Source organism: Lampetra fluviatilis, chromosome 18, assembly GCF_964198595.1.
Source record: "Lampetra fluviatilis chromosome 18, kcLamFluv1.1, whole genome shotgun sequence".
Lineage (NCBI taxonomy): Eukaryota > Metazoa > Chordata > Hyperoartia > Petromyzontiformes > Petromyzontidae > Lampetra > Lampetra fluviatilis.
The window spans coordinates 13014341-13032784 of record NC_136292.1 but is presented as its reverse complement, the minus strand read 5'-3'; positions in this window follow the sequence as shown (position 1 = coordinate 13032784).

Sequence of the window (18444 nt, the reverse complement as noted above, 5' to 3'; positions counted from 1 at the left end):
GACATGCTGGCGGCTGATATAATTTCTCCTTCAAACAGCCCCTGGAGTGCTCCGATAGTGCTGGTCAAAAAGCACGATGGCAGTCTTCGATTCTGTGTAGACTTTCGGCGCCTGAATAAAATTTCCGTAGCTGACGCATATCCTCTGCCACGTATGGATGAGTCATTGGATGCCCTGGCAGGGGCGCGCTATTTTTCCACTTTGGACCTTCTGTCAGGGTTTTGGCAACTCCCCCTCGACGAAGCGTCAAAGCCAAAGACTGCTTTTCGGACACCACAGGGCCTCTTTGAGTTTAATAAATTGCCCATGGGGCTCCACTCGGCCCCAGCGACGTTTCAGAGGCTCATGGAGCTGGTCCTCGCTGGGCTCCAGTGGGACTCATGCCTGATTTATCTTGATGACGTTATTGTCTTTGGCCGCACGTTCAACGAACACATTGAACGGTTGCGCGCTGTCTTCGAAAAAATGCGAGCTGCGAATCTCAAATTTAAGCCGCAAAAGTGCCACCTTCTGCGGGAATCTGTGCGTTATCTGGGCCACATAGTCAGCCGCTCGGGTATTTCCACAGACCCTGAAAAGACTAAATGTGTCAGCCAATGGCCTACCCCCACCTCTGCTGGGGATGTTCGCAGTTTTATCGGGTTCGCGTCGTACTACCGACGTTTTGTGGCTGGTTTCGCTACAATCGCCAAGCCACTACACGCTCTTACAGCGAAAGGGCTGAAATTTCATTGGGGAGACGCGGAACAGGCCGCATTTGACTCCTTACGGAATGCTCTTGTAGCAGCACCGCCCCTGGCTTACCCCGATTTCGCAAAGCCGTTTATTCTGGACACCGATGCCAGTAACACCGGGATCGGCGGGGTGCTGTCCCAAATCGTTGATGGCGTTGAGAGGGTGGTTGCCTATGGAAGCATGGTTTTGTCCCCTGCAGAGCAACGTTATTGCGTAACCCGACGCGAGCTGCTGGCCATTGTTTACTTTATACAACAATACAGGCCATACCTGTACGGTCAACGGTTTACCGTGCGCTCCGATCACTCTGCGTTACAATACGCTTTGCGCATTGACCAACCGTCTGGCCAGCTCTCCCGATGGCTTGAAGTCCTCCAGGACTACAATTTTATGGTGATTTACCGTAAGGGCACACAGCACAGTAATGCGGATGCGCTATCTCGCCTCCCGTCAGAACAATGCGCCTGTTTCACGGGTTCTGGCCGGTGCAAACCGCAAATAGTACGCCCGGTTGCACCTCCTGAAACGGTTTCTGCTGCCCTTCCTTCCGATCCTGCGCCGGGTGCGGACCACGAAAATCCGCCAGCAAGTGACGACTTGCTGGGGATAACGTTGGACGAATGGGGTCGGCACCAAATGAACGATGCGTCATTGGTGCCTCTGCGTCGTCGCGCATGTGATTCGTCCTCACGTTCAAGTAAATCGAACTCTTTTGCCATGCGCCGCGGTCTGCTCATGCATTGGGATGCTGATTCTTGCCAGTACAAAATTGTAGTGCCATCGGCTTTGCGGTGTTCGGCTGTGTGCGCGGCACACGAGCGATTGTCACACCTGGGTGTGCATAAAACCATTGGGTTGCTAAGATTACAATTTTACTGGCCGGGCATGCTTCGCGACGTAACTGATATTTTAATGGGCTGCACCCAATGTGCGCAACGTAAACCTCCAGCGAAGCCGGCATGCCCACCGCTGCAGCCCATCACGGTATCCCGTGTGAATGAGCTGGTTGCTCTCGACATTTTGGGGCCTTTTCCTACAACGCCTCGTGGTAACAAGTACCTTCTGGTTGGGGTGGAGTATTTTACACGGTGGCCTATGGCCTGGGCCCTCCCCAACCAGTCGGCAGCAGCCGTGGTGGACGCCTTTGTTCAAGGCTATGTGCTGGACAAGGGCGCTCCAGAACGGTTGCTGACCGATCAGGGAAGAAATTTTTCAAGTACCCTGCTGAGTGAGGTATGCCGCCTGTTGGGCACTAAGAAGGTGCGCACTTCGCCCTATCACCCCCAAACAGATGGCATGGTGGAGCGGTTGCATAGAACCCTCACCTCTATGCTATGCCATCAGGTTGACGAATCCCACGTAGACTGGGACCTGCAGATCCCAGGGGTCCTCGCTGCTTACCGCATGGCGCCACATGCAGCGACAGGGTTCTCCCCATTTTTCCTAATGTATGGCAGGGAGGCCATTCCCTCCGCTGATGTGCGGCTTGGGATAGAGCAGCTTCCACAGTCATCGAAGCTCACTGACCATTTGCGGTTCAACCTGCAAAAGCTGTCTGAGGCTCGTGATGCGGCGATCGAAAATTCCGCTTCCCGCCAGCGGGCAAATTCGAGGTTGCAGGCCCCTCGCACGTCCGTGCATCAGTGGGCTCCAGGTGATATGGCGTGGCTTCATTGCCCCCAGGTGCCGGTGTCCACATCGGCTAAACTCCTAAAACCATGGCGAGGTCCGGTTGAGGTGGTCCAGGTAATGCGCCCACAGTGTGTTAAGATACGTTGGGGACGACGGCGCTGGTTCGTGCACCCCTCTCGTCTGAAGCCATTTGTTGCTCCGCGCGGCTCTGCGTCACACTCAAAACACGAGGGCCGAGCGTGTGATATGCCCGACGAGCTGGATGTCGCCCCGTTGGTACCTAATCCACAGCGCAGACGTCTCATTCCTCCCGCAGATGATGCGGGACTGAGGGAGCCGTGCGAGCCACGAGTCTCTGCACGAAGGCCCCGTGAGCCGCCCAACATGTTTGCCAGGATGCCTGACCCGTCTACAACAAGAGTCTCTGCAAAGAGACCTTCTGACCCACCCAACATGTTTGCCAGGATGCCTGACCCGCCCAACATGTTTGCCAAAATGCCTGACCCGCCCAACATGTTTACCAGGATGCCTGACCCGCCCAACATGTTTGCCAGGCTGCCCGACCCGTCTGCTCCAAGGGTCCACGCAGAGAGGCCTCCTGCCCCTGCTGACATTTTTGCCAGGATGCCTGGTCAGCCTGCAGCCCGGAAAGGGGCACCCATCCCCTACGATGGGCCCGCGAAATACACACGGGCTAGATCGCGTCGCTTTTCTTGATTGCCCATCATTTTTTTTTGCGGCAGCTGAATTCTGCATGCGTTGTGCGTCGCGAATGTCGTTATTTGTGATTGGTTCTGACCATGTACATATGTTGCGTTGTTGATGGGGGGGGGGTATTTATAGTGGGTGTTCCTGTTCTTGTTGGATGTTCCTGTTCTTGTTGGTTGTGGCACACACACACTTTGATTCATTGATGGGGATTTTCTGCTTGTAACAGCCTGGACGGCTGAGGCTTCCGAAGGGGAGGGTGATGTAGTAGAGTTACCCACTCGATATTCACAAACTCGGAGAGCAAATCGTTAACAAGGTTTTCCCGCTCAAACTAACGGTCAGGGTCTCACAAGCTGTGAGAGCTGACCGTAAACAAGGTTTTCCCGCGTGAACAAACGGTCAGGGTCAGATAGGGTGAATTGGGATCGAAAAGCATATTGGGAACGACCAATCACAGGGTTCCACAAGGTGGCCGGGGATTGGACAACCCGGCCACAAACAAGTATAAAGCCAGAGCGCTGAGAGCTCTCGGGGAGTTGGACTACACGAAGACCCAAGACGGCGGAAGAAGCCTAGGACACTGGACCAAGCCCTTCAGCCCTTATCAGGGCTAGGGTTCAGAGTAACCAGTGGTCGGGAGACATCTCCCTAGGTCCATTCAGAGGACACTGAAAGAGCGGGATATTAAGTAGCCTGTAGGGTACGGGGGCTTGTACGTTCTGAGTGTAACGGGTGAGGGGACCGTATACCCCTCAGTGCATAGGGACTGTGTTAATAAGACGAATAAAAGTGTGTGCTACAAAAGACGTTGAAGAGTCCGTCTGTACAACACTACAGCTGCAAGGGGTTTTTTGTTGGCTTGTGTTCGCACTCGCACACGCACCTCCAATGAACACGGTTGGCTAGGTACGGTGCGAAAGAAGATCAACATACAACTCCGCCTGTAATGATAACTTGGTGCGCTGTGTAAACATCGGCACTGGGGAGACTAAGGTGGCCGGGCATCGTGCTGCCCACCCACCCCGTCGTGTGCCGTGTCAGCCTTCATAGGTGCCCGCGCACAGCACTTGGACAAAATTTTGTTAAAAGGCTACACGGGGCATTTGTCTTTTATTCGCGAATGGTAGCGTTGGGGCAGTAAGTCTCGGGCTATGGAGTGGGCGATCGGTAACCATGTTCAGATTTGGTAACTGGTTCCAAAACCCAGGAACAAGTAACCATTCCAAGTGGCATATACATATATATATATAAATATTGACTGGTGACGGTGCTAGTGCCGAGCCTTGAGGGGAGGTCATTGTTCTTAATTATCTTGGCGGCTGTGTTCACACAGCGAGGAGTAACCATGAGAGTTGAGTTGCATCTGGTAGCTTTGGGCATCTTCAGCAGCCAGCCATGACCCCAAACGGTGCCACAGGTAGCAGCGATGGAAAGCAGCTTCGATGAGGGGGGTTAACGATTTATTCATGGCAACTACGGCCATTTCGAAATCCGGATTATTCGCGAGGCAGTTGGGCGCCATGAATTTCGTCATTCATTCCAGGTGCACTTCTGCGGCCGTCTGGAACGCTCTTCCTTCCGATATTAGGAAGCCACTGGAGTTTCTGGACGTTTAAATCATCATCTATATTGAAAACTCGTTTCTTTATAGAGCTGCTTTTTTGTGTTTAGTTTGTTGTCCTTCCCTCGCACCTCCCGATTAGCACGGTTGGCTACGTACGGTGCGAAAGAGCTTCAACGTACACACGCACGTATGGTAAGCGTGGAATCGTCGTGGACACGACGCGTTGTTAGCCCGGTAGCTGGTTAAGGCGAACGTGGGTGAGATGCGTGAGTCAGATGCGTGGGTGAGATGTGTGGGTGAACTCCGGTTTGACAGAATAGGTCTCACTCCGAATCAGTCGGGCGGCATTATCTTTTCATCGGCTGCATATTGCTGTGTGGAAAATACCTGGTCTGTCGCTCCGCACGAAGCTTTGGGCCTTCTCGGCCACAGTACAACGTGGACCCCTCTAATGGAACATCTGAGCCGGTTAGAAAACGTTAGACTAGCCTCCTGGTTTTAACCAGACTGGATTGTGTGAGGAGTTCACAAATCCTCGAAAGATCTGGACACAATCTCCTCTGGCAGGCAAGGCTGCGTTGGCTGGGTCATGTAGCCACCGCATAGACGTGGGCTGGAGAAGAGACAGATTTATGCGGTACGGGAGGGTGTGGAGCTGAGTGGACTTGCGAACGACTGGTACCAGCAGTGTCAAGATGGGCCTCTGCAGGAGGCTCGTGAAGGACGCTGCTACTGGGCAGTTGAAGGCAGCCGCCCTCCAGCAACAACGGAGGGCAGAGGAGCGACGCTCACAACAACGAGCGGTCGGCCAACCCATAGCACCTGGGTCTCGAGACCTGTAAGCGAGCCTTCAACACTTCACGAGGCCTCAAAGAGCACCTGGCCTGGCACAGGCGCCGTGGTGACGTCACCGTCACTTCGTGGCGAATGGCGGGGATTGGTATTGAGTTAGTTATGCGGGTGAGATGCGTGGGTGAGATGTGTGGGTGAGCTGCGTGGGTGAGATGCGTGGGTGAGTTGCGTGGGTGAGATGCGTGGGTGAGCTGTGTGGGTGTGATGTGTGAGTGAGCTGTGTGAGCTGTGTGGGTGAGATGCGTGGGTGAGATGCGTGGGTGAGATGCGTGGGTGAGATGCGTGGGTGAGCTGTGTGAGTGAGATGTGTGACATGCGTGGGTGAGCTGTGTGGGTGTGCTGTGTGAGTGAGCTGTGTGAGATGTGTGGGTGAGATGCGTGGGTGAGCTGCGTGGGTGAGCTGTGTGAGTGAGCTGTGTGACATGCGTGGGTGAGCTGTGTGGGTGTGCTGTGTGAGTGAGCTGTGTGAGATGTGTGGGTGAGCTGCGTGGGTGAGTTGCGTGGGTGAGATGCGTGGGTGAGCTGTGTGAGTGAGCTGTGTGAGCTGTGTGGGTGAGATGCGTGGGTGAGCTGCGTAGGTGAGATGCGTGGGTGAGATGCGTGGGTGAGCTGTGTGAGTGAGCTGTGTGAGCTGTGTGGGTGAGATGCGTGGGTGAGCTGTGTGGGTGAGCTGTGTGAGTGAGCTGTGTGAGCTGTGTGGGTGAGATGCGTGGGTGAGCTGTGTGGGTGTGCAGTGTGAGTGAGCTGTGTGAGCTGTGTGGGTGAGATGCGTGGGTGAGCTGCGTGGGTGAGTTGCGTGGGTGAGATGCGTGGGTGAGCTGTGTGAGTGAGCTGTGTGAGCTGTGTGGGTGAGATGTGTGGGTGAGATGCGTGGGTGAGCTGTGTGGGTGTGCTGTGTGAGTGAGCTGTGTGAGCTGTGTGGGTGAGCTGCGTGGGTGAGCTGTGTGGGTGAGCTGTGTGAGCTGCGTGGGTGAGATGCGTGGGTGAGCTGTGTGAGTGAGCTGTGTGAGCTGTGTGGGTGAGTTGTGTGGGTGTGCTGTGTGAGTGAGCTGTGTGGGTGAGCTGCGTGAGCTGTGTGGGTGAGATGCGTGGGTGAGCTGTGTGAGCTGTGTGGGTGAGCTGCGTGAGTGAGCTGTGTGAGCTGTGTGGGTGAGCTGCGTGGGTGAGCTGTGTGGGTGTGCTGTGTGAGTGAGCTGTGTGAGCTGTGTGAGTGAGCTGTGTGGGTGAGCTGTGTGGGTGAGCTGTGTGGGTGTGCTGTGTGAGTGAGCTGTGTGGGTGAGCTGTGTGAGCTGTGTGAGTGAGATGCGTGGGTGAGCTGTGTGAGCTGTGTGGGTGAGCTGCGTGAGTGAGCTGTGTGAGCTGTGTGGGCGAGCTGCGTGGGTGAGCGGTGTGGGTGTGCTGTGTGAGTGAGCTGTGTGAGCTGTGTGAGTGAGCTGTGTGAGCTGTGTGGGTGAGCTGTGTGGGTGAGATGTTGAGGCTGATGCGCGCATGCTGACACGGAGCGTTTCTGGGCACGTGGTGACTTGTTCGCAGCACGCGCACAGCTTGCCAAGACACATTCAGAGACTCTCCTCGACATTCGCATTCACTTGCATCGCCCCTCTACTCCAGACTCCTGAGACACCGACACACACGTGGGCAGCTTATCTCACACACAAAGACTCTCCACAGATAAAGATCCCCCGTATATCCTCAACATACTGTTGGGGCAAGTGCTGTTAGCGAGCACCTATGAAGGCCGGAACGGTTCACGAGGGGGTGGATTGCCAGCACCACGCCCGACCGCCTTTGTCTCCCTAGTGGCGATGTTTACACACCGCACCAGGTACTCATTTGAGGCTGAGTCGACCTAGGGGAGGCCCAGGACCGGTTCAAATAATCGTCACTGGTGGTGTTGGCCGTGAGGGGAAATCGACCTCGGGCCGCCGGGTTCAGCGCAGCGTAGTACTACCCGCTACACCACCGACTCTGCCGTACACAGACTCACATACAGAGCTACTTAGCCACCTACACGCACACACACACACTTAGTTTGTCTAACACACAAACTTTACATAAAATACTACGTTGTTGCTGCTATACATAGTTTATGTCATGTACACACACTCCCGTACACAGACACGCACATCGCCCGTCGTACACAGATACACACACCTTGCATGTGCACATTCTTAGTCTCGCAATCCCATGTTCACACACACACATAGCCTTTCTCCCACAGACACACAGACACATGATCTCACTTTCACACACTGACACACACACACGCGGACTGACTCACACACGCACAACTCTCTCGCTACCACGCACAAATTAGACTCGCTAATCGACACGCGCGCCACCACACTTGCACTCCCATCCAACGCACGTGCACACTCTCAGCTGACACCCAACATACATCGACTTAACTCACACTTACACACGCACATCACCCACATCACTGTGCTCTCTATTAGCTTATTCACGCACACTCACATCACTCACAGAGCTATCCGGACTCTCACTGCCACTCTCCGCTGTCTCTCACTGCCACTCTCTGCTGCCTCTCACTGTGTCGCATCACTCACTCTCACTCCCCACACCCCCCCCCCCCCACCTTGTGTCTCCCACACAAACACAAAATCACACAATCTCCACCGAGCTCCAGAAGCCCGATGGATCGCTCCCTCGGCCCCAAACCGAGCCCCCCCGCCCCGCGCCACCGTCCCACTCGCGCGGTCTCCCCAGCGGGGCCGCTCCGGGTCCGGGAGGCCGGCGCCTGGGACCGCGCTCCGCAGCGCGGCCGCTCGCACACCCCGCCCGTCAGCGGCGACTCCGCGCCCCTCAGCCCCGCCAACCGCCTGCGCAGGAGGAGCGTCAGCCTCGGCGAGCTGAGCCGCTCGCCCGCCCTGGGCCGCCGCGTCGACTCCCTCGCCAGGGAGGCGGTGGGGTCCAGGCCAGGCCGGCCCCAGGTCAGTGCTGCGCTCGCCTCGTGAAATCCGCGGTGGCGAGATGTTAACCACCTCGCCCGGTATATAGAAGGTAATGGGTTCAATCCCGACCCTGTTTATTTGGAGTTGGCGTGTCTCTCTCCCCCCCACCCGTGGCCGCGTGGATTTTTCTCTGGGTCCTCTGGGTTTTCCCTCCACATTTAGGATCACGCGTTTAGAGTATTTGGCTGCTGTACATTTCCACGCGATAAGCCACTTCGTTGAGCTATCATTTGTGGCCAGGCCACTTCTGAAAAGGAGCTATACAGCTCAGTGGGCCTTGCCTTGGTAAAATAATTAACAACTGTTTAGTTTAATCAGGCTGTGATCTGCTTGGCTTGCGAAATCTGAACTGGGACAGATGGCTCGGAGGCAGTAAGTAGCAGGGCTCCATACTCTTTGGTTCTTTCGATAAAGTCACGTAGGTGTTGCGCCCGAAACGTCGTGATTTAATTTATTTTATTTCATACCCACGTGACTTTTCCGAAAGAACCAAAGAGTATGGATCCCTGCAGTCACGAAAACTTCAAAAGTAGCAGAGCGTAGTGCAGAGGACGTGAGCAGTGACAGCATTTGTGGGCTCTTGCAGTTGTACACCCTCAGAGGGGTGTCTGTCTCTCTCTCTGTCACAGCAAGGAGTGCAGAAATGTGGGGCGGATATTGTTTTTTGAGTGGCAGATGTGGCGAGGATGTCGTGTCGCGTGTTGAAATGCCCTCGATGCTTTCTGACGATGCTTCCACGCGGTGTGTGTGATGGGGGGGCGGGGGGGAGGTCCTCAATGTGTGCACCGTCCAGCGGGTTTCGACGTTGATTCGATTAGCGGTGGAACTTCGAAGCCGATTTTTGGATGACCCTGGGGACTTTGCCTTGGTAGGATGGGGATGGTTTCGTTGTTTTTATGTTTGTGTGTTTGGGTTTGTGTTTGTGTTATTTGCTTACCTTTCTTGTACTTTACACTGCTATCATGTTTTGTACTGTTTGTTGTTGTAATGTTCTTACCCTGTGCCCCCTTACTGGACATCTGTGAAAAAGAGATTCATAGCTCATCGAATTCCTCCAGTAATACATCAACATTCTGATTCTGTTTGCCTTCGCTTGTGGGCGGTTCATGGAGTGTGGCAAAGGGGTCCTCCTTGAGAAGGCAGCTCTCTCTCTCTGCCTGTGGTCACGTTTAATCTACTCGAAGAGGTGGACATCTTCGAGCGAGGCCCGATAGATGAGCGACTGAGATCATTTTTTTCTCTCGCATATATCCCAAGTTCTGTGTGGTAGCTGTTGGAAGTTGCCAATGTGGATGGCCGGGTGGGGGCAAATGTTGGCAGTGCAGGATTTGGCCGTGTGACGATTGCGGGATTATAAATGTCCCTTTTTTGGCTATCCGCATCATTGTTAGCACGGTATTAAAATAATAATGTTTTACCCTTTCTGGCAATAAATTAAGATGTTCAAACACCAACTACAGTGAGGGAAAAAGTATTTGATCCCCTGCTGATTTTGTACGTTTGCCCACTGACAAATAAATTATCAGTCTATAATTTTAATGGTAGGTTTATTTGAACAGTAAGAGACAGAATAACAACAACAAAATCCAGAAAAACGCATGTCAAAAATGTTATAAATTGATTTGCATTTTAATGAGGAAAATAAGTATTTGACCCCCTCTCAATCAGAAAGATTTCTGGCTCCCAGGTGTATTTTATACAGGTAACGAGCTGAGATCAGGAGCACACTCTTAAAGGGAGCGCTCCTAATCTCAGCTTGTTACCTGTAGAAAAGACACCTGTTCACAGAAGCAATCAATCAATCAGATTCCAAACTCTCCACCATGGCCAAGACCAACGAGCTCTCCAAGGATGTCAGGGATAAGACTGTAGACCTACACAAGGCTGGAATGGGCTACAAGACCATCGCCCAGCAGCTTGGTGAGAAGGTGGCAACAGTTGGTGCGATTATTCGCAAAAGGAAGAAACACAAAAGAACTGTCAATCTCCCTCGGCCTGGGGCTCCATGCAAGATCTCACCTCGTGGAATTGCAATGATCATGAGAACGGTGAGGAATCAGCCCAGAACTACACGGGAGGATCTTGTCAATGATCTCAAGGCAGGTGGGACCATAGTCACCAAGAAAACAGTTGGTAACACACTACGCCGTGAAGGACTGAAATCCTGCAGCGCCCGCAAGGTCCCTCTGCTCAAGAAAGCACATATACATGCCCGTCTGAAGTTTGCCAATGAACATCTGAATGATTCAGAGGACAACTGGGTGAAAGTGTTGTGGTCAGATGAGACCAAAATGGAGCTCTTTAGCATCAACTCAACTCGCCGTTTTGGAGGAGGAGGAATGCTGCCTATGACCCCAAGAACACCATACCCACGGTAAATCATGGAGATGGAAACATTATGCTTTGGGGGTGTTTTTCTGCTAAGGGGACAGGACAACTTCACCGCATCAAAGGAACGATGGACGGGGCCATGTACCGTCAAATCTTGGGTGAGAACCTCCTTCCCTCAGCCAGGGCATTGAAAATGGGTCGTGTATGGGTATTCCAGCATGACAATGACCCAAAACACACGGCCAAGGCAACAAAGGAGTGGCTCAAGAAGAAGCACATTAAGGTCCTGGAGTGGCCTAGCCAGTCTCCAGACCTTAATCCCATAGAAAATCTGTGGAGGGAGCTGAAGGTTCGAGTTGCCAAACGTCAGCCTCGAAACCTTAATGACTTGGAGAAGATCTGCAAAGAGGAGTGGGACAAAATCCCTCCTGAGATGTGTGCAAACCTGGTGGCCAACTACAAGAAACGTCTGACCTCTGTGATTGCCAACAAGGGTTTTGCCACCAAGTACTAAGTAATGTTTTGCAGAGGGGTCAAATACTTTTTTCTCTCATTAAAATGCTAATCAATTTATAACATTTTTGAAATGCGTTTATCTGGATTTTGTTGTTGTTATTCTGTCTCTCACTGTTCAAATAAACCTACCATTAAAATTATAGACTGATCATTTCTTTGTCAGTGGGCAAACGTACAAAATCAGCAGGGGGTCAAATACTTTTTTTCCTCACTGTATAGATACATTTTAGCATGGTTGGGGTTCTTTTGGTCTTCGATTCTTCCATGATGGTGATGTACCGAACAACCTTCCTGACATAAGTGGCCAGACTGTGCATTTACGGAGAGAACGAAGTCATAACCATGGATTGTTTTTCCTGTGTCTTTCTCGTTGGGCCAGGAGATGGACTTAGTCCAGCTATGGATTCCGTAGTCTTTTCCAGGTCCTCCGGCATATTCTCACATGCCAAACATTGCTTAATTGAATTGGTCAAACATCCCTGCCAAGGCGATGGTTGCCCCTGGTACGACGTTCTATTGTTTGGACTTCATTCCTGTGGTTTGCCAAAATCACAACTTCCGGATATTTAGCAGAGAACGCAACATCCGCGGCACACGGGGCATTTAGCTGAGTGTATTGACGTGTGCATGTTGAACTTCTTTCGCACCGTACGTAGCAAACCGTGTGAATCGGAGGTGCGGGGGAAGGACAACAAATAATGATAATCAGAAGTGCCTCTTGCACCATTGGATTAGTCGGGTTCTCATCGAACTGTAAGCTACAACACCGATATGTGTATAAGCGGCATTGCCATGGTGGTTGTTAAGAACGCACTAGTTCCATGGTTGAGTTGCGAGTGATTTGCTCAGGACGTGATGCGACTTAAGCCAAGCCTCACTTTTTGCATCCACTTGCCAAGCAACAGAGACGATATTTGGTTTGATGCGACCATCCTAGCTGACACGACTGAGATTGAACCTTAGGCGGCTCCCACGAGGGACACAAAGCCAAGCTCATCAGAAATGTAGTTGAGACGCAAACACAGATGGGACTCAATTGCTCCACTCCGTGTCATTATCCCTGCTCTTGACAGATGTTGAAAACATATCTCGAGAGAAAATTAAAACACAAGCAAGCTACGTCTGTTTGGATAAAAAAAAAATGTTCCACATATATGTCCCCTGGCGCTTCGCCGCCGGGTCAGGGCAAGGGGCAGGTCAAGGGCCCTGCCGCCGGCGTCAAGGGCGACCCGGCGATGCTGATCAGCGAAAAGGACCGCAAGATTGCCACCCTTATGCTGGCCAAGCACGCCGAGCGGGAGATCGAGGGAGACATCCGAGTCAGAGCCCAGCTGCAGTGGGACTCGGAGCGCACGGAGCTTGAGAGGAGGCGGAGAGCGCAGCGTGCCGAGGAGCGGGCCCGTGGCAGCGCGTCCTGGCTGCCTCCCTCGTCGCCACCGTCGCTGCCCGGCAGCTCCTTCCCACCGAGCTCTTCGGCCTCCCCCGGGATCCCGCGGCGAGCGCGGAGGGAGCCGAGGAGCCCCGTCTCGTCCCTGGGCAGGGAGCTCGGCGAACGCCTCAGGTTGCTGCAGATCACCGAGGCGGCGGCGGCGTCGCGCGGAGGCTCCGTCTCGTCGTCACGCTCGCACTCGTCCCCACCGGAGGTTCTGGAGATCGTCAGGGAGGAGGACGAGGAGGGGGCCGTGGGGGAGTCCGAGAGCGAGCCGGAGCTGGAGGCCGTGGGGCGGCAGGCGAGCTTCTGGCTCGGCAACGGCAACGGCGGCTGGGAGTGCCCCGCGTGGGAGACGGGGAGCCCCGGGCTCTACCCGCGGGCGATGTCGCCCACGGAGCGCGCCTTTGCGCAGGCGTGGCGCATTCAGAGGGCGCGCATCGCGGCCCGGCAGCAGGCGGCACAGACCATGGAGCGCCACAGGTACCGGTATTTCGTGCGCTCTCACGGAATTTTTGTTGATTTTTTATTGAACCAAAATCAGCGGTCACATCAGAAGGCACACACGTACTATCTATTTGTTTACACGGGTAACTAAACTAAACTATAACTTTTTATTTTACCAGGTAAGCCCCACCGAGCTATGTAGCTCTTTTTCAGAATTGACCTGGCCATCACAAATGATAGCTCAACCAAGTGGCTTATCACGTGGAAATTTACAACAGCCAAATACTCTAAACGTGTGACGTTGATTCTAAACTTGGTATGGAAAAGTCGACCTAGGGGAGGAGGCCCAGCACCGGTTCATATAATCGTCACCGGCGTTCGCCGTGAGCGGGAATCGAACTCGGTTCGCCGGGTTCGTCAGCGCAGCGTAGCACTGAATCGCTGCGCCACACACACAGCCACGCCTGCGGGTGCGCGGTGTCTTAGGCTCCTGTTGCAGGACACAGAGGAGCGGACCCAGAGAGCGGCACGCATCGCCCAAGAGCAGCTGCAGCTCCGCGCGGAGCTCGCAGAGCAACGGCGCAGGGAGCGCGAGGCGCAGCACAGGTGAGAATCGGCACACTCCCTGCTCACCCTGGGGTCTGGGTATAGAGAATCGGCACACTCCCCGCTCACCCTGGGGTCTGGGCATAGAGAATCGGCACACTTCCTGCTCACCCTGGGGTCTGGGTATAGAGAATCGGCACACTCCCCGCTCACCCTGGGGTCTGGGCATAGAGAATCGGCACACTTCCTGCTCACCCTGGGGTCTGGGTATAGAGAATCGGCACACTCCCCGCTCACCCTGGGGTCTGAGTATAGAGAATCGGAACACTCCCCGCTCACCCTGGGGTCTGGGTATAGAGAATCAGCACACTCCCTGCTCACCCTGGGGTCTGGGTATAGAGAATCGGCACACTCCCTGCTCACCCTGGGGTCTGAGTATAGAGAATAGGCACACTCCCTGCTCCCCTGGGGTCTGGGTATAGAGAATCGGCACACTCCCTGCTCACTTGGGGTCTGAGTATAGAGAATCAGCACACTCCCTGCTCTCCTGGGGTCTGGGTATAGAGAATCGGCACACTCCCTGCTCCCATGGGGTCTGAGTATAGAGAATCGGCACACTCCCTGCTCACCTGGGGTCTGGGTATAGAGAATCGGCACACTCCCTGCTCACCTGGGGTCTGTGTATAGAGAATCGGCACACTCCCTGCTCACCCTGGGGTCTGAGTATAGAGAATCGGCACACTCCCTATTCACCCTGGGGTCTGAGTATAGAGAATCGGCACACTCCCTGCTCACTTGGGGTCTGAGTATAGAGAATCGGCACACTCCCTACTCACCCTGGGGTCTGAGTATAGAGAATCGGCACACTCCCTGCTCACCTGGGGTCTGAGTATAGAGAATCGGCACACTCCCTGCTCACTTGGGGTCTGAGTATAGAGAATCGGCACACTCCCTGCTCACCCTGGGGTCTGAGTATAGAGAATCGGCACACTCCCTGCTCACCCTGGGGTCTAGGTATAGAGAATCGGCACACTCCCTGCTCACCTGGGGTCTGTGTATAGAGAATCGGCACACTCCCTGCTCACCTGGGGTCTGGGTATAGAGAATCGGCACACTCCCTGCTCACCCTGGGGTATGGGTATAGAGAATCGGCACACTCCCTGCTCCCCTGGGGTCTGGGTATAGAGAATCGGCACTCTCCCTGCTCACCCTGGGGTCTGGGTATAGAGAATCGGCACACTCCCCGCTCACCCTGGGGTCTGAGTATAGAGAATCGGCACTCTCCCTGCTCACCTGGGGTTTGTGTATAGAGAATCGGCACACTCCCTGCTCACCCTGGGGTCTGAGTATAGAGAATCGGCACACTCCCTGCTCACCTGGGGTCTGAGTATAGAGAATCGGCACACTCCCTATTCACCCTGGGGTCTGAGTATAGAGAATCGGCACACTCCCTGCTCACCTGGGGTCTGAGTATAGAAAATCGGCACACTCCCAGCACCCTGGGGACTGGGCATAGAGAATCGGCACACTTCCTATTCACCCTGGGGTCTGAGTATAGAGAATCGGCACACTCCCTGCTCACTTGGGGTCTGAGTATAGAGAATCGGCACACTCCCTACTCACCCTGGGGTCTGAGTATAGAGAATCGGCACACTCCCTGCTCACCTGGGGTCTGAGTATAGAAAATCGGCACACTCCCAGCACCCTGGGGACTGGGCATAGAGAATCGGCACACTTCCTGCTCACCCTGGGGTCTGGGTATAGAGAATCGGCACACTCCCCGCTCACCCTGGGGTCTGGGCATAGAGAATCGGCACACTTCCTGCTCACCCTGGGGTCTGGGTATAGAGAATCGGCACACTCCCCGCTCACCCTGGGGTCTGAGTATAGAGAATCGGAACACTCCCCGCTCACCCTGGGGTCTGGGTATAGAGAATCGGCACACTCCCTGCTCACCCTGGGGTCTGAGTATAGAGAATCGGCACACTCCCTGCTCACCTGGGGTCTGAGTATAGAGAATCGGCACACTCCCTATTCACCCTGGGGTCTGAGTATAGAGAATCGGCACACTCCCTGCTCACCTGGGGTCTGAGTATAGAAAATCGGCACACTCCCAGCACCCTGGGGACTGGGCATAGAGAATCGGCACACTTCCTATTCACCCTGGGGTCTGAGTATAGAGAATCGGCACACTCCCTGCTCACTTGGGGTCTGAGTATAGAGAATCGGCACACTCCCTACTCACCCTGGGGTCTGAGTATAGAGAATCGGCACACTCCCTGCTCACCTGGGGTCTGAGTATAGAAAATCGGCACACTCCCAGCACCCTGGGGACTGGGCATAGAGAATCGGCACACTTCCTGCTCACCCTGGGGTCTGGGTATAGAGAATCGGCACACTCCCCGCTCACCCTGGGGTCTGGGCATAGAGAATCGGCACACTTCCTGCTCACCCTGGGGTCTGGGTATAGAGAATCGGCACACTCCCCGCTCACCCTGGGGTCTGAGTATAGAGAATCGGAACACTCCCCGCTCACCCTGGGGTCTGGGTATAGAGAATCGGCACACTCCCTGCTCACCCTGGGGTCTGAGTATAGAGAATCGGCACACTCCCTGCTCACCTGGGGTCTGGGTATAGAGAATCGGCACACTCCCTGCTCACCTGGGGTCTGTGTATAGAGAATCGGCACACTCCCTGCTCACCCTGGGGTCTGAGTATAGAGAATCGGCACACTCCCTATTCACCTTGGGGTCTGAGTATAGAGAATCGGCACACTCCCTGCTCACTTGGGGTCTGAGTATAGAGAATCGGCACACTCCCTACTCACCCTGGGGTCTGAGTATAGAGAATCGGCACACTCCCTGCTCACCTGGGGTCTGAGTATAGAGAATCGGCACACTCCCTGCTCACTTGGGGTCTGAGTATAGAGAATCGGCACACTCCCTGCTCACCCTGGGGTCTGAGTATAGAGAATCGGCACACTCCCTGCTCACCCTGGGGTCTAGGTATAGAGAATCGGCACACTCCCTGCTCACCTGGGGTCTGTGTATAGAGAATCGGCACACTCCCTGCTCACCTGGGGTCTGGGTATAGAGAATCGGCACACTCCCTGCTCACCCTGGGGTATGGGTATAGAGAATCGGCACACTGCCTGCTCCCCTGGGGTCTGGGTATAGAGAATCGGCACTCTCCCTGCTCACCCTGGGGTCTGAGTATAGAGAATCGGCACACTCCCCGCTCACCCTGGGGTCTGAGTATAGAGAATCGGCACTCTCCCTGCTCACCTGGGGTTTGTGTATAGAGAATCGGCACACTCCCTGCTCACCCTGGGGTCTGAGTATAGAGAATCGGCACACTCCCTGCTCACCTGGGGTCTGAGTATAGAGAATCGGCACACTCCCTATTCACCCTGGGGTCTGAGTATAGAGAATCGGCACACTCCCTGCTCACTTGGGGTCTGAGTATAGAGAATCGGCACACTCCTTACTCACTTGGGGTCTGAGTATAGAGAATCGGCACACTCCCTGCTCACCCTGGGGTCTGAGTATAGAGAATCGGCACACTCCCTGCTCCCCTGGGGTCTGGGTATAGAGAATCGGCACACTCCCTGCTCACTTGGGGTCTGTGAATAGAGAATCGGCACACTCCCTGCTCACCTGGGGTCTGGGTATAGAGAATCGGCACACTCCCTGCTCACCCTGGGGTATGGGTATAGAGAATCGGCACACTCCCTGCTCCCCTGGGGTCTGGGTATAGAGAATCGGCACTCTCCCTGCTCACCCTGGGGTCTGGGTATAGATAATCGGCACACTCCCCGCTCACCCTGGGGTCTGAGTATAGAGAATCAGCACTCTCCCTGCTCACCCTGGGGTCTGGGTATAGAGAATCGGCACACTCCCTGCTCATCCTGGGGTCTGGGTATAGAGAATCGGCACACTCCCTGCTCACCCTGGGGTCTGAGTATAGAAAATCGGCACACTCCCTGCTCACTTGGGGTCTGAGTATAGAGAATCGGCACACTCCCTACTCACCCTGGGGTCTGAGTATAGAGAATCGGCACACTCCCTGCTCACTTGGGGTCTGAGTATAGAGAATCGGCACACTCCCTGCTCACCCTGGGGTCTGAGTATAGAGAATCGGCACACTCCCTGCTCACCCTGGGGTCTGGGTATAGAGAATCGGCACACTCCCTGCTCACCTGGGGTCTGTGTATAGAGAATCGGCACACTCCCTGCTCACCTGGGGTCTGGGTATAGAGAATCGGCACACTCCCTGCTCACCCTGGGGTCTGGGTATAGAGAATCGGCACACTCCCTGCTCCCCTGGGGTCTGGGTATAGAGAATCGGCACACTCCCCGCTCACCCTGGGGTCTGAGTATAGAGAATCAGCACTCTCCCTGCTCACCCTGGGGTCTGGGTATAGAGAATCGGCACACTCCCTGCTCATCCTGGGGTCTGGGTATAGAGAATCGGCACACTCCCTGCTCACCCTGGGGTCTGGGTATAGAGAATCGGCACACTCCCTGTTCACCCTGGGGCCAGAGCACCTAGATTGCCAATGGCTGCCAAGGCTTCACCAGCACCAGGCGAGGCGCAGTGCAGTGGGACTTTTTCCTTGCATCTATTTAGTTTTCTCTTCATAACGCCGCGCAAGTTATTTTTTTCTTTGTTTGCTTCGATTGTACAACTCTCGTTCAAGCCATCGGCCC